Source organism: Trichomycterus rosablanca, chromosome 26 (assembly GCF_030014385.1).
Source record: "Trichomycterus rosablanca isolate fTriRos1 chromosome 26, fTriRos1.hap1, whole genome shotgun sequence".
Taxonomy (NCBI): domain Eukaryota; kingdom Metazoa; phylum Chordata; class Actinopteri; order Siluriformes; family Trichomycteridae; genus Trichomycterus; species Trichomycterus rosablanca.
Genome location: NC_086013.1, coordinates 16,952,750 through 16,958,749, shown reverse-complemented (window position 1 = coordinate 16,958,749; position 6,000 = coordinate 16,952,750).

Here is a 6,000-nt window from a genome sequence, read left to right as displayed (position 1 = left end):
TGCAGCTCGTGAACAGATGTGAGCGTGTGCATAACGTAGCACACGCGCCCGGTGATTTATGACCAGTCTGAGAGGCCACGCGCGCAGCCGGATTTAACAACCTGTGTGGTGGGATATTATAAAGGCAAGCAAGCAAAAAGACCTACTGACACACACACACACACACACACACACACGGTGAGGAGTGGATGACAGTGGATGGATGAGCAGTGGGCCCTTGCTGCCGGCCGGCTGTGTAATTGAAATGTGTGTTTGCGGGTTGCGGCTGCACAGCATCTGTGCTGTGTTTGATTTTATTTGGCCCCTCAGGGAGCTGTTAACACCTCATAGACACCAGGGGCCCCGCGGGAGCCCTCAGCACCGAGAGAGGCTTAATGAGATCCAAAAATGACCCGCTGTTATGATGAGCCTTAATGATACACACAGGGAACTCGGGCGAGACTGTGGAAGGGATTAAAGGAGCAAGCGCGTCCTCAACATTGTTCCCCTTAATGCCTTAAAGTAGTTCAGCACTAACAGGTAATGGAAGCTCAGGGTTACCAGTTTAACTATCATCACACACTTTGGTCAGACGTCTTCTGTCTCATAAACATCTGATTCTTCATTAACGTTATCCTGTATTTAGATGTTTGTTTAGAACAAACTTTAAGATGAATTGGAACACTGACATTGTTTTTTGGAACATGTCCATAGGGACTGATTTACTAAATCATTAAAAATGAATGGTGTTTTTGCGAGAAAATAAACAAAGTTTATGACCTGGTGTTCCAGATTTTGGAACATGTCTATTGGGATATATAGACATTTACATTAAATGATAAATGATAAAACAGGTTTATTATTTTCATTATTTTCAGGATGAGTTGCTTTGCCTTTTTACATTACAAACAAATCTCTATTTTCTTTCTGTAAATATTTTGATAATATTATGGACTGTAGATGGCAAAATGTAAATATTTTGATAATATTATGGACTGTAGATGGCAAAATGTAAATATTTTGATAGTATTATGGACTGTAGATGGCAAAATGTAAATATTTTGATAGTATTATGGACTGTAGATGGCAAAATGTCAATATTTTGATAGTATTATGGACTGTAGATGGCAAAATGTCAATATTTTGATAGTATTATGGACTGTAGATGGCAAAATGTAAATATTTTGATAGTATTATGGACTGTAGATGGCAAAATGTCAATATTTTGATAGTATTATGGACTGTAGATGGCAAAATGTAAATATTTTGATAGTATTATGGACTGTAGATGGCAAAATGTAAATATTTTGATAGTATTATGGACTGTAGATGGCAAAATGTAAATATTTTGATAATAGTATGGACTGTAGATGGCAAAATCTCTATTTGCATTCTGTAAATATTTTTTAATATTATGGACTGTAGATGGCAAAATGTAAATATTTTATTAATATTGTGGACTGTAGATGGCAAAATGTAAATATTTTAATATCATTATGGACTGTAGATGCAAAATCCCTCAATGTCCTGCAATCATGCATAAAGAAGCGTTGTTTGATTTTTTCGAGTCAGGGTTCACTACTAGTCTTGGGAAACTAACTGAAGTAATAAAAAATTGCAGCATTAACAGTCTCACTCCTGTATTTCAGGAATCTTTTTTTTTGCGTAGGTGTAAGTTTGTAGATTATTTGGGGGCTGTAGTATTTCTTTAGTGGCTGCGCTCGGTGCTCTCGTACTAAATCAAACCCAACAATCTCGGGGCTGTTCAGCACCTCGTAATATAAGTGTAACACCTCGGCGCTACAGTCACGCCTGGCACCGCATTTGCATATTTATTTACACTCAGGCCTAATTGAAATTTTACATCCGAGCTATCAGAGCTCACACACATACACACACACACACACACACACTCCGCCTGCCAATCACTTCTACCACACAGGCTTAAAAATCTCCTCCACCTCCCTCCCACACACACGCACACATACACACATGGCACTTGAGAGGATGTTATTCATTAACGGCATGTGTTAATTGATTGTTTATCCCCCCCCCCCCACACACACACATACACACACACACACACACGCTCCCACAGGCCTCCATTAGGTCGGGCTGGTGGCCGTGACGTGTAGGACCCTGGGGACATGTTAACGCCAGGCCTGATTTAGTCGTGCCATCTGACACCCCACCACACACACACACACACACACACACACACACACAAAGGCAACCGGTGGAGGCTTAACTCCATCCTTTCTAAACGGCCGGTGATTCAGTGGTGTGTAAGTGCAAACAATGACGCCACTTTCACACACAAAATCCCCCCGACAGGTACTGGGTTACCTTCACCGCTAATCACGCGGCTTAGCGTCCGACGATTTCCCGGGTCGCTCCTTTTACAAGCCAGCAACACGCTACATGTAACATACACTCACCGAGCAATTAGTTATATTTGTTACAGAGAGTCACACGTGTGTATATGTGTATCGTGTGTGTGTACGTGTGCATGTATGTGTATTATGTGTGTGTGTATTACGGGTGTGTATATATATATATATATATGTGTGTGTATAGTATGTGTGTGTATATATATATACACATATATATGCGCACACACACACACACACACACACACACACACACACACACACACACACACACATATATATATATATATATACAGTGTATCACAAAAGTGAGTACACCCCTCACATTTCTGCAGATATTTAAGTATATCTTTTCATGGGACAACACTGACAAAATGACACTTTGACACAATGAAAAGTAGTCTGTGTGCAGCTTATATAACAGTGTAAATTTATTCTTCCCTCAAAATAACTCAATATACAGCCATTAATGTCTAAACCACCGGCAACAAAAGTGAGTACACCCCTAAGAGACTACACCCCTAAATGTCCAAATTGAGCACTGCTTGTCATTTTCCCTCCAAAATGTCATGTGATTTGTTAGTGTTACTAGGTCTCAGGTGTGCATAGGGAGCAGGTGTGTTCAATTTAGTAGTACAGCTCTCACACTCTCTCATACTGGTCACTGAAAGTTCCAACATGGCACCTCATAGCAAAGAACTCTCTGAGGATCTTAAAAGACGAATTGTTGCGCTACATGAAGATGGCCAAGGCTACAAGAAGATTGCCAACACCCTGAAACTGAGCTGCAGCACAGTGGCCAAGATCATCCAGCGTTTTAAAAGAGCAGGGTCCACTCAGAACAGACCTCGCGTTGGTCGTCCAAAGAAGCTGAGTGCACGTGCTCAGCGTCACATCCAACTGCTGTCTTTGAAAGATAGGTGCAGGAGTGCTGTCAGCATTGCTGCAGAGATTGAAAAGGTGGGGGGTCAGCCTGTCAGTGCTCAGACCATACGCCGCACATTACATCAAATTGGTCTGCATGGCTGTCACCCCAGAAGGAAGCCTCTTCTGAAGTCTCTACACAAGAAAGCCCGCAAACAGTTTGCTGAAGACATGTCAACAAAGGACATGGATTATTGGAACCATGTCCTATGGTCTGATGAGACCAAGAATAATTTGTTTGGTTCAGATGGTCTCAAGCATGTGTGGTGGCAATCAGGTGAGAAGTACAAAGATAAGTGTGTCATGCCTACAGTCAAGCATGGTGGTGGGAATGCCATGGTCTGGGGCTGCATGAGTGCAGCAGGTGTTGGGGAGTTACATTTCATTGAGGGACACATGAACTCCAATATGTACTGTGAAATACTGAAGCAGAGCATGATCCCCTCCCTCCGGAAACTGGGTCGCAGGGCAGTGTTCCAGCATGATAATGACCCCAAACACACCTCTAAGACGACCACTGCTTTATTGAAGAGGCTGAAGGTAAAGGTGATGGACTGGCCAAGAATGTCTCCAGACCTAAACCCAATAGAACATCTTTGGGGCATCCTCAAGCGGAAGGTGGAGGAGCGCAAAGTCTCGAATATCCGCCAGCTCCGTGATGTCGTCATGGAGGAGTGGAAAAGCATTCCAGTGGCAACCTGTGAAGCTCTGGTAAACTCCATGCCCAGGAGAGTTAAGGCAGTTCTGGGAAATAATGGTGGCCACACAAAATATTGACACTTCAGGAACTTTCACTAAGGGGTGTACTCACTTTTGTTGCCGGTGGTTTAGACATTAATGGCTGTATATTGAGTTATTTTGAGGGAAGAATAAATTTACACTGTTATATAAGCTGCACACAGACTACTTTTCATTGTGTCAAAGTGTCATTTTGTCAGTGTTGTCCCATGAAAAGATATACTTAAATATCTGCAGAAATGTGAGGGGTGTACTCACTTTTGTGATACACTGTATATATGTGTGTGTGTGTGTGTGTGTGTGTGTGTGTGTGTGCGCATATATATGTGTATTATGAGTGTGTGTATGTGTATTGTGTGTGTATATTGTGTGTATATGTGTGTGTGTGTGCGTGAATGTCTGTATATGTGTATTATGTGTCTGTGTGTGTAAATTATGTGTGTGTGTATTACGGGTGTGTGTATATATGTGTACAGTATTATGAGTGCATGTTTGTGTATGTGTATTGTGTGTGTATATATGTGTGTATATATGTGTGTGTGTATGTGTGTGTGTGTATATATATATGTATGTGTGTGTGTGTAAATTACGTGTGTGTGTGTATTATGGGTGTGTATATACTGTATATATATATATATGTGTGTATTATGAGTGTATGTGTGTGTATGTGTATGGTGTGTGTATATATGTGTGTATATACGTGTGTATTTGCGCTGTGATGGACTGGCAACCTGCCCGGGGTGTTCCGTGCCTTTCTCCTATTTAATAGGACCCACCGCGACCCTGACCAGGATAAAGCGGTTATAGACAGACAATAAATGAATGCTATATGCTTTGCAGCAACAGTTTAGGGAAGGTCCTTCCCGGTAGGTAAGTGTGTGTTGCATCCTGTCCATCCATTCTGGGTGGTACAAGACCCACTCTCCAAAAACGGGATGAATAGTATAATGAAGCATTACTTAAATTAAGCACCCAACACTCACACACACACACACACACACACACACACACACACACTCACACACAAACCCCTAACCCGACCAGACACAGTTCAGACCCGCTTTCAGTCATCACTCACTCCCCGTGTTGAGCTGTTGACTTTCCCAGGACCTGAATGAGACGCGGCCAGACGTTTTCCCCCCTGAACGCTGCTGGACGTTAAGTCAGGTCCTGTTGTTTCAAGGCTTTGGAGATCTGAGTTCATCACCTGCACGGGAAGTTTGTTTTAGACAGAGACTGTTCAGGTGGAACAATTCAATTACATCGCTGAGGGAGAATTGAAACGGCGTGTATGTAGTTACATCTCAAACAAAAGAAGCAAAATTCAATCGTTCAGCCTCGTTTCCTGACCGCTGGTGGTCTGCTAAACCTCATACGGCTAAAACGTTCAACAATCAGTCAACTCTGGATGTTAATAATTACGAAGTTAGCTGCACTGACGGCACATTAACACCCGCGCCTTTGGGAACGGAATGTCTGTAAGCTCATGCTCAGGTGTCCAAACACTTTTGGACAAATAAAGTAATTTATTTATTTGTTTATTCGAATTTTAACTCAGTCATGGACACTTTTGTATCTCTAGTTCACCTTATTTGCACGTCTTTGTACTGTGGGAGGAAACCGGAGCTCCTGGAGGAAACCCACACAGACACAGGGAGAACATGCAAACTCCACACAAAAAGGACTCGGACGGCTCCACCTAGGGATCGAACCCCAGACCTTCTTGCTGTGAGGCTACAGTGCTACCCACCGAGCCACCATGCCACCCACAAATAAAGTAATCTGCAATATGTGCACTTGCCCTATTCATACAGTCTGAAAGAAATAACTAGCAAGGGCTTAGGAGGTTCTGTGCCAAATGTTTCCAGTGCCCACTTTGACTCTGATCAGGTCCAAACAAAAGATTGAAGTAGTAGAAGATGAATGATGAGTATCAGCTCTGAACATGATGTAAACTGTGCATCATAAG